At 47.3% G+C, this 10766-nt stretch overlaps 1 long non-coding RNA gene across 2 annotated transcripts; it reads right to left on the bottom strand.

Annotated features, from left to right (window-relative positions):
* Positions 1 to 1273: 1273 nt before the first annotated feature.
* Positions 1274 to 10017, bottom strand: LOC129504455 (uncharacterized). 2 transcript variants are annotated; one of them, XR_008663369.1, is made up of 5 exons: positions 9886 to 10017; positions 8960 to 9119; positions 6076 to 6181; positions 5612 to 5657; positions 1274 to 4142 (listed from the first exon to the last, which is right to left on the bottom strand). It is a non-coding gene; the product is annotated as an uncharacterized LOC129504455 (long non-coding RNA). The 2 variants fall into 2 exon arrangements; XR_008663368.1 differs by lacking the exon at positions 9886 to 10017 and having other exon boundaries at positions 8960 to 9553.
* Between the last annotated feature and the right edge of the window lie 749 nt (positions 10018 to 10766).

Here is a 10766-nt window from a genome sequence, read left to right as displayed (position 1 = left end):
TCAGCTCTGGTCCTATCAAATGGACCCCCAAGTAGGTACTAATATCTTTGGTTTTAAACTTGGTCAGGATTGCAGTAAAGAAAACCCAAGAAGGCTCTAGTCGCCTATGTTGAAGAAGTTATGTTACTTTTCACAACTTGGGATCATGAGTTGAGCTGGACCAGCTTTGTGGGGTGTTCCACCTGCAGGTTCCCCCACATCTGCCTTTGGGCCCCAAAGACCTTGTTTTTCAAAGGGGTATAGGAATGCTCCTGGGCTAGTGGCTACATAGGACACAGCTATGAGGAAGAGAATTCTCCCCTCAGAGGCAGCTCTGCATGAAAGCAAAGGAGAAGGCCTCCATCAGCCCATCGCCAAATCCAAAGTCTAAGAGAGGGCAGCCTGGGTGGCTCAGCAGTTTAGCACTGCCTTTGGCCCAGACCGTGATCCCGGAGTCCTGGGATCGAGTCCCACGTCGGGCTCCCTGCACGGAGCCTGCTTCTCCCTCTGCCTGTGTCTCTGCCCTCTCTGTGTATCTTTCATGAATAAATAAATAAAATCTTTAAATTAAATTAAATTAAATTAAAAAAAAGTCTAAGAGAGGGGGCTTTTGGAAGTAGGAGTCTATTAATCTCTGCTAATACATTAGCACTAATCTGTTGTTCAAGGACAGGAAGGCTCCTATAGGAGCCTTTTGATCATTTTGACCATGTAGAAGGCTCCTGAAATAACTGTAAGTGCAAGGAAAATAGAGACTTCTGGGTAGCATGAGAATCTGAGCTTGGATCATGGGCATTCTCTTGGTCATGTTGGAGGGCTCGGCCAGGTTCTCCCTCTGTAATTTTTGTCAGGTTCTCCCTCTGTAATTTTTGTCCTGTAGTTTTGCATGGAAATTATTCTGTACCTCCTGGGGATCTAATCAAATGTAAATACCTTAAAATGCCATCAAAAGCCTTAGAGGCACTGGTCAGGTATTATCAGTGACTAAGAGTGAATCTGAATTACAAGATTTCAAGTAGTATTCCATTGTGTAGATGTAGCACATCTTCTTTATCCATTCATCTCTCAAAAAATTGCCATTCACGACAACATGGATGGAACTAGAGGGCATTATGCTAAGTGAAGTAAGTCAGAGAGAGAAAGACAAATATTTTGTGATTTCACTTATATTTAGAATCTAGGAAACAAAACAAATGAACCAACACACAAACAACAACAACAAAAACAAAAATAACAGATTCATAAATGTGGACAGTAAACTGGCGGTTGCCAGAGGGGAGAGGTAGGGGGTGACTGAAGAGGCCAAATAGGTGAAGGGGCTTAAGAGGTAACAAAATTCCAATTATGAAATAAATAAGTCACAGGTGTGGGAAGGACAACATAGAGAATATAGTCAATAATATTGTAATAACTTTTTAATGGAGATAGATGATAACTATACCTATCACAGTGAGCATTTCATAATGTATATCATTGTTGAATCATATATTGTACATCTGAAACTTGTATGTCAATTATACTTCAACTAAAAATATTTTTAAAAATAGTGAATCTGAGCTCCCCTGAATCTCTGATGCTCAGCACAAGGGCAGCCCTTCCCATACCCTCCTGTCCCTGAGCTTCTGGAAGGTCTGGGCCATCTCTTTTTTTTTTTTTTTTTTTATTCCCCATGGCACTCAACTCAATATTTTACGTTTAGGTGCTCAAAGGGTGTTTGTGAATGGAATTGAATGCAACAAGGATTTGCATTTGGTTGAACTACCACCTTTGTAGATCCCAAAAATATGGGAACTTGGGCAGATTTCATAGTTTAACTGGAGTGGTCTGTCAATGGAGAGCCCATGAGACTGACTACACAGAGCCTGGACTTTTCTAGGTAGCCTTGGTTTGAAATAATCTATCTTGCTGTCTACCTAAGTATACTGTACAAATCTTATACTAGAAGTTCTTAATTTGGGACTTGAAAAACGTGATTGCTCTATGTGTGGGACATCCAGAATAACAACAACAATAATAATGCCACCCAATAAAGAAAACATTTGTTAAGTGCCAAGCGTGGAGCTAAGAAACACTCTTCCATGTAGCATGATCACCGAGGGACCAGGTCAGTGAGAGGTTAGGCAATATCTTTATTTATGGCTCTCATCCATACATTTTTCCTAAAGAGTTTTCCGCCTACTTAAGGTTCTTCATCACAGCCTCAGTATAGGTCTGACTTGATGAAGGAGGATGCAGAGATCAGGTCTGCTGGAAACTGCCACAGACATCCCCCAGATCAGACCTGTTTTTGTGTTTATGGATTACTCATGGCTACTGTCAGCGATTAATATAGAGAACAATTTGAGGCCATCCTAACCACCAACTTTACTTTTTCAAGGAGGCCTGGGGCTTTCCCAAATGAGGATTATTCTTCTTTTCTAAAAATTCAATTGTTGCTAACTTAGAATTCTGAGGTACAAGCTTTATTTATTTATTTTTTTAAGATTTTGTTTACTTATTTGACAGAGCCAGAGAGAGCATAAGCAGGGGGAGTGGGAGAGGGACAAGCAGGCTCCCCACCAAGCAGGGAGCTGGGTCCCAGGACCCTGAGATAATGACCTGAGCCAAAGGCAGATGGTTAATGGATTGAGCCACTCTGGTGCCCCAAGTTTTATATAAGAGTAGAATATTCGGGATGGCTGGGTGGTTCAGCGGTTTAGTGCCTGCCTCTGGCCCGGGGCATGATCCTGGAGACCCACTATCGAGTCCCACTCAGGGCTCCCTGCATGGAGGCTGCTTCTCCCTCTGCCTGTGTCTCTACCTCTCTCTCTCTGTGTCTCTCATGAATAAAAAAAAAATAATTTTTAAAAAAATAAAAAAAGAATATTCTATTGTATTGTTTTGGTTTAAGAATAGAATAGTCTTTATAGTTTCCGGTAACATGCACTATATTATTGTATGTTAAGTCAGAAAGCCAGGGCAGAGGACATTTAAAACTCAATGTCTATAATCTTTCCTCTCATGCTTCCTGGGATCTTCTTCCTTCATATCCCTTGAAGCCCAACTGTTTTGCTAACACTCCATCAAATATTTCCTATGACCTGCAAAATCTGTCTATTAATAGGTGAGAAAAAAAACTCACTAGTGCAGGCAACAAAGTTTATCCCAAATCTTGAACATTTTCTACTGGAGGCAGTGAAAACTGGTTGGGCAGCAGAGTTGAATCCTTCCTTAATCTTTCTCCTTCTATGCCACCGATTCTCTTTTTAGCAAATCAGATCAATGGGCTGGGTGAGGGTGACGATGGTCTGATGAAGGTTAAGGCCCTCACCTCTCTGAGCTGTCGGCATCACAGAACCCAGGTGAAAGGACAAGAGAGATGGTACAACAATCAACATAATTTCATCTCCTTGGACATCAGAAGGGATAGGATCGATGGGTAACTCCTAGGGATCCTGCTGATACACAGAGTATGATACACAGGGCAAAATTTTTTTGAGATTGCTCTCTGAAGCTCTAAAAATGTGCAAGTGATACTCGGACACCCTTTGAAGCTTCTTGTTTGGGTAAAATATACGCTGCATCATTAGAACACTTTAAAGCATGCACTTCCACGGCACTAAGTACATTTCTGTGTTGTGAATCACCATTTCATCTTCCCAAACTGAAGCTCTGTCCTGCTCAAATACTAACTCACCATTCTCCCCTCAACCCATGCCCTGACAACCACCATTCTATTTTCTGTTTCTATGAATTCAACTCCTTTAGGTACCTCATGTAAATGGAATTATACAGTATTTGTCTTATTGTGATGGGTTTATTTCACTTAGCTTCATGTCCTCAAGGTCACCCATGTTGTAGTACTCATCAGAATCTTCTCCCTTTTGAAAGCTGAATAATATTCACTTGTATGTGGACAGCACATTTGTTTATCCCTTCATCCAGGGACACTTGGGCTGTTTCCACCTTTTGGCCAGTATGAATAATGCCTCTATGAACATAGGTGTACAAGCATCTGTTTGAGTCCCTGCTCTCCATTCTTGTGGACATATGCCCAGAAGTGGAACTGTTGGATCATATGGCAATTCCATGTTTAACTTTTTTGAAGAACTGTCATATTGTTTTCTGTAGAGGCTGTACCATTCTGATTCTCTTGCTGGTGCTCATCTTTACAAGAGGTGAACCTGGAGAAGACATAAATTTTATCTTTGATTTTCTACCACTGGGGCTGTTACCATGCTTCTATCTTAGGTTCCCCACCTGCAGAAGGAAGATAGCAGTTAACTGTTTCTCTTGGGAAACCAAGGGACTATGGGAAATATTATTGAGATTGGCTAGGAGAAGACATTCGGTTCAAAATACCTTGAGTTCCAAGGCCAGAACCTGTGCCTGTCTGCCTCCTTTCTCTAGCTTGAGCTGCCTCTCCTTCCACTGCACAGGTCAGGGTGGGGGTGGTTGGAGGCTATGTCTGGGGTCCGATATCCATCCTGCTTATCATACATGATATCAAGGACCTTCTCCGGGACGCCAGTGTGGCTCAGTTGGTTAAGCATCTGCCTTTGGCTCAGGTCATGTTCCCAGCGTCCTGGATTGAGCCCCTCATTGGTCTCCCTGCTCAGTGGGGAACCTGTTTCTCCCTCTCCCTTTGCCTCTTCCCCTGCTTCTGCTATGTCAGATAAATAAAATCTTAAAAAAAAAAAAAAAAAAAAAAAAAAGGACCTTCTCTGAGGCCTTGGTATAAAGGACCATCCTCAGCCACCAGACCATTGTGCCTGCATTTCTAACTTTTGTTTAAAGTTGCTGTATTCCCTTTCCTTTGGTGTGGTATGTGGTTCCATAGAGTAGAGCGTCCACTGAACGATCAGTTCATCGAAGTCCAATCGAGATTTCATCAAGAACTCGGGAGCTCCATTCTTTCCCTCTGTCTTGCCCTTCCTGTGACCTGGTCATTTCTTATTCAGCATGTCAAAAGCTCTGCCATTTTCAGAACACACTTTCACTCTCTCATCCACATCGGGGCTTGTCAAAAGAGGGAAGGCCCCATACTACCATTGAGCTGCCATTGAGGAATAGAAGCCAGATTGGCATACTGTCCTTGGGAGGGCAAGGACCTCACCCCTCTGGCACTGTGGACAGGCTGGCCTTTTGGGTAGCTCCTGCCAGAGTTGCTGGGGTGTCCTTGGATGGGGGACTGCGGAGAAACAGGGAAGCAGAAGGAAGGCATTAATGCTTCAGCTGGAACTCTGGCAGTGAGTTTGTCGCAGCTCAAGGAGGGATCACTCCCAAGCAGCTCTGCTGTATTTTTGGCCATGCTGCTGGCAGCAGTGAGACATCTACACAATACACAAAGACTCTTGTCCACGTAGGATCAGAAACGGAGAGCAAGGACTCCTCAGGGCTGGCTGGAAGGTGTCTAAGAAACAAGATCACACCTGTATCTGCCAGCAAAGATAGACTTCTGTTTCCAAATCATCAGCTGGCAAATTAATTAACCTTTAGTGGCCCCATCATTTGAGCAATGGCTATAATGCAGAAGGGACTTTCACATGCTGTGCCCACCCCCACCCCCCAGCCCTGCCTCCTGGCCAGCTCAGGCCAGGCCTCCTGGGCTTGGGCTTTTGGAGGTAACCCTGTCACTGGAGTGAGGCCCCACCTCGGCATGGATCCGGCTCCCTTGTTCACAGCTGCTTCCTCAGCACCTGGAAGAATGCCAGGCAGGGGAGGCACTCAGTCAGTATTTGCAGAATGAATGAATCCACAGCTGAAATCTGGCCTGGGCTGGTAAACGGACCCGCCTCCTGTTTTAGAGGACAGACACTGCTGGAGAAGTGACTGCTATGGAGAAACGCTTTGCAGTTCCATTCAGAGAAGACATTGGACTAGAGATAACCAATGTTATCTCCTCCATGATCCTTCTCCTGTAACTGAGTCATCACTGAAGACTATCCTTAGAGACAGGGCAAAGCAAAATATTGCAGGCCTTCTACGGCCTTGGGGGAGGGGAGTGGGAGAGTTTTACAACGTGTCTAGTAAGGATGTCACCTTCTGGGTATTGGAGGGGGCCCCTTTTGAGGCAAATCTGCATATATTTGCATACCGGTGTCCACAGACACTAACCTGCAAAGAGACAGCCAACTCTTCCCACCTATAAACAGACTAATCCTTCTGCTGTCTCCTTTGGGGATGTGCTGAATCAAAATTTAACTGCCAATGTTCTAGAAACCTTAGGGGAAACAAACAAACAAAAAAAAACAAAATGAACACGCCATTAAAATTTTAAATTTAAAAATATCGTTTTCAGTTTACATTTTTTCTAAGTAGAAAAGAGTATATATTTTGAAGACTCCAGAGAGGGAAATAATCAAAGGTCAAAACAATCCCGAATCTTCTGTTGCAAAAGGGATTGGATCTCCTGCTTTTTTCCTTTATTTGTGTGCGTGCAATAGGGCTCCTAACCTTAACCGAAGAAGAAAGCTCGGGGAAATTGGGTCTCTTCCTATTTCAAGATCATCAGACGTTTTCCAAGGGGAAAATGGACTCTCACTTTGGAAAACATAAAACCCTATTTGTTTTAAGTCTCTCAGAAAACAGCTCCCTGCGCCGGGCGGAGGCAGGCTGGGCGCTGGAAGCCGGAGCTCGGGGCTGCAGCGCGTTGTGTAACCCGCCTGGGAATCACGTTGCGCTGACGAGATCCGCAGGCTTTTAGTGCAATAATAAGCTTGATCTTTTTTATTCAAATACAAGGAACAACCACAGCCGGCTCCAAGTCACGTGCCCCGGTCACATGGTGCCGAGACACAGAAACCGGCTGGCAATCATTAACTAATGCTTACTCCCAGGGCGAGAATGCAGGTTTTATTTTTTTTTTTTTAAAGCATATAGCTTTTTTTATTTTTTTTTAATTTTTATTTATTTATGATAGTCACAGAGAGAGAGAGAGAGAGGGAGAGAAAGAGAGAGAGAGAGAGAGGCAGAGACACAGGCAGAGGGAGAAGAAGGCTCCATGCACCGGGAGCCCAACGTGGGATTCGATCCCGGGTCTCCAGGATCACGCCCTGGGCCAAAGGCAGGCGCTAAACCGCTGCGCCACCCAGGGATCCCGAGAATGCAGGTTTTAAAGACCCGAGCTCTGTTTTTGTAAAACAAGCAGCCCCGCAAGAGAAGGTACACACGGGGGGCGGGGCGTCTTGAGCCCGCTAAGCGCTTTCCAAGGGAAGGGAAAGAGCCCACAGTCCGTCCCGGGGGCTGCTCCGCTCCCACCAGCGGGACTCGCTCGGGGCCACCCCTTCCCCGAGCCCGGAGGGGCGGCGGGGCCGAGCATCCCGAGGGCGGGGCCGCCGACCTGGCGCGGGGCCCGGGCATTTGCGAAACGGAGGCCTGAGTTCCGAAATTAGCCGGGGCGCCGCATCTGCCGGGCCCTGTGAAATTCACGCTTCTGGGGGGCGGGGGCGGGGGCGGGGGCCGGGCCCGGCCGCTTCGGGCCTTCGCAGTAAAAGGAAAAGCGGCCTCCGCGGTGTGGTTTCTCGAAAAGTCTTCCGGTGGCGAGAAGCAGACCCTGCGAGGGCTCTGCCGACCTGAAGGTTTCCTTGTTCGGGCGTTTGAATTTAGAAAATTCTTTCACTTTCTCCGACTCGTGGAGTGTTACTCTGTGCTTTCAAAAACTAATTATCCGGCCGAGTTTGTTTGATTTGGGTGTAGACGCGACAATGGGAAGCGGGGAATGGAGTTTAGAGTATCTGCTGGAGGGAGGGGATAGATAAAGCACAGATAAAAGACTAGCAGAAACTGACTTAAAAAAGAATTTTTTTTAAAGCTAGGTGTGTTTTATTTCACATTATAAAAAAGTACTTCCCCCCCAAAACACTGTGCGGTATGGGCTCAGCCTGGTGAGAAAATCCACCAGGATAAGGTGGAGCCTTATATCCTTATTTCATTTAAATCTTTTCAGTAAGAACAGATACACAAGGAATTTCCAGTTTTGTAGGTTCCCCGTCTGACTGACATAGAAATATTTCAGGAAATTTACTTAGGGAGTTCAGTTTTCTCTATTCTCACCTTCCCCTCAACTCTACCCTCTTTTTTTTTTTTTTAAGATATTATTTATTTATTCATGAGACACAGAGAGAGGCAGAGGGAGAAGCAGGCTCCGTGTAGGGAGCCTGATGTGGGACTTGATCCCAAGACCCCAGGATCATGCCCTGAGCCGAAGGCAGACGCTCAACTGCTGAGCCACCGAGGCATCCCACCACTCTACCCTCTTGAAAGAGATAAAAGTCCATGCTTTTAAGGGATGGACCTAGGTTTTACTGTAGGGCCTGAAGCTTATACAATCCGAGAAGCCCTTTTGAAGAGGGTGTAACATTATATATACAAAATTAGGTATTAAAGTATCCCCAAATTCAGAAAAATACTTAGTATTTGCTTACCACATCTCTAACTTTTTTTTTTGGTCCTGTAGTGGGGGGGGGGGAGCATGTTTCTTAGGAGGTCTGAGGTTCATTGTGACCAATTATCAATTTTAAGTGTGCCTACAGTTGCACAGGTTTGATGGTTGGAAAAATTTCCCCCAGGCCAGCTTCTGATTAGTCTGTTCTGGCTCTGTCTATTCCACATCTTGATTTCCCTGCCCAGGCCCACACTACCTCTTGTGCCAGACACCACAGGTCACAGTCATATTGCGATATGACCTCTGGATCTGAGCCTTCCCATCTCCATACCGGGTGGGTGGGCCCAGTGGGCCAGAGGAATATTGCTGGAAACCTTCCCTGCTTGAGAACAGCCAGCAGTGACTAAAGTATAAATATAGTTTATAAATTTGTAAAGACCTCTTAACCCAAAGTAAAGGTATCTCTGACTCCGTTTCCTCTTAGCCAGAACCCAAATATGCCCACGGCCCTTCCAAAGTCACCTAAAAGGAGGGGAAATGTGGCCAAAGGGAGGTCAGAGTAGAAAGAGGCAGCGATCTTAAGCAATCAAAGCAATCAAGGTCAGAGCATCTTACCACCGCCCAGTTTACAAAGGCAAATGGCCGTGAGTGTGTTGCTGGGGCTCCTGCGTGGGTGAGAGGCTTGGAGCTTCATTTTTCTCAGCTTCAAGGTAAATCTGTTTCTGGTGACCCTGGGTGCATAACGAGTGTATCTCAGGGAGTCATTTCCTGGGTCCTAGAACCAAAGAGCCTTGTTTGAGGCGGGCTTGCTTATCTGGACCTCTCGTGGGAATGATCTGTCAAAGTCAATTCCATTAATAAGAAGCCTCTGTCGGGCTCGGACTCAGCCCCTCGCCCGGTTCCTTCACCCAACCAGGCCCGCAGGGAAAACCCATCTCCCTGTCGCACGTGCGAAGGAAGGGAGGCGGGGAGGAGCCGGCCGCGCATTTGCTCCGCGTGTTCTGTGCCCCGCGCCCCCCAGAAGTTCTTTTGTCACACACAGCACACCCTGTCGCCAGGACGACCGCGCCGAGTGGCTGTTGCGAGGCGCCCGGTGCTGCGGAGGAGCCACGGAGGCGCGGAGAGATGCTGTTCCGCCCGCAGGCACCTGCGACGGCTCTTGCAAGCGGGAGCTCGGAGCCGGCGGTGACGCCCAGGCTGGCTCCTGGGCGCGCGCGGCGTCGCTGCCACACGCGTCTTGCTTTGGTTTCTCTAGTGGGGCGGTACCGGCGAGAGCTCCCCCCCCCGCCCCCGCCCCGCGCGGCGTTCCTGCCGAGCGTGATCTCACGGCCTGTGAAAACAATTAGGCCCTGGACCAATGAGGTTCCTCGCCTGGCTTTAAAGAGCCTCTCCCCCCCCCCTGACGCTAATGCTCGGCCCCTGCTTTACCTGCGCCGCGCCCGCGACCTTAGCGAGGCCGCTCTGCGCTCTCCCCCCGCCACCCTGTGGATCGCCCCTAGAATATGCCACCCGCCTCCACCTGGCACAGCAGACAGAGTCACCTTGTCGAATCACTTGCTTCGCTTGTCAGGACAGTATTTTGAATTTGGAGTGGCTTGCCAGCGTGCGCTTCATGGGGGAGAGGAGGCTGTCGGTTCAGACGATCCGCAAGTGTACTAATTAGTTGGATGGAAAAAGCCCAAGTGCAGGCGGTAGCATCTCCCCTGCAGATGAGATAACCCATCTGATCCAGTTTCCTGACTGCGGTAGCAGTGATTTTTTTTTTTTTTTCTTCCCAGGCCAGGCTGGGGACCAGGGCTTCTGAGCGTTACCATCTCCACTTCTAAGCCACTGACATCTGGGGCTGGATTGGAGCTGAGGGTGTGGGGGAGCTGGCTCATGCCTTGTAGGATGTTTAGTAGGATCCCTGGCTACCATTTAGTACTTCCTCCGCCCCCCCCACCCCACCCCCCAACTGGGGTAATCAATAATATCTTCCCACGTTGCCAAATGTCCCTGGGGGAGGGGGTGGGGGTGGAGGTGGGCAAAATTGCCCCTGGTTGAGAACCGCTTCCTGAGCCCTGTCAACACAGGCCACCAATAGCTTCCAATTGTGTTGATTCCTAAGATGTGGGGGCAAGAGACCGAGTGGCTTTGGCTCGCATAGAGAGGTGACTCACAGTGGGAATGTTCTAAGGTAGACACAAGGCTCCTGGTGGCAGCCCTCCTGCGTGAGAGTATTGTAAAGAAAAAGGTGAAGCCTTTGAGCACAGAAGCACATTAGTTTCTCCAGTCATTTATTTAACCTGAGGTGAGGTGATTACCTGAAAAGGTTCAGTGGTTAAGAGTTCTGTGGTCAGAGACTCCGGTTTGAATCCCAGCTTTGCTCTTAATTAGCAGTGTGTCTTTAGATAAGTTACTTTACCTACCTGTGCCTTCGTTT

Source organism: Nyctereutes procyonoides, unplaced genomic scaffold (assembly GCF_905146905.1).
Source record: "Nyctereutes procyonoides isolate TBG_1078 unplaced genomic scaffold, NYPRO_anot_genome, whole genome shotgun sequence".
Taxonomy (NCBI): Eukaryota; Metazoa; Chordata; class Mammalia; order Carnivora; family Canidae; genus Nyctereutes; species Nyctereutes procyonoides.
Note: the sequence above shows the minus strand (reverse complement) of the source record. Positions and strands in the feature narration are given on the sequence as shown.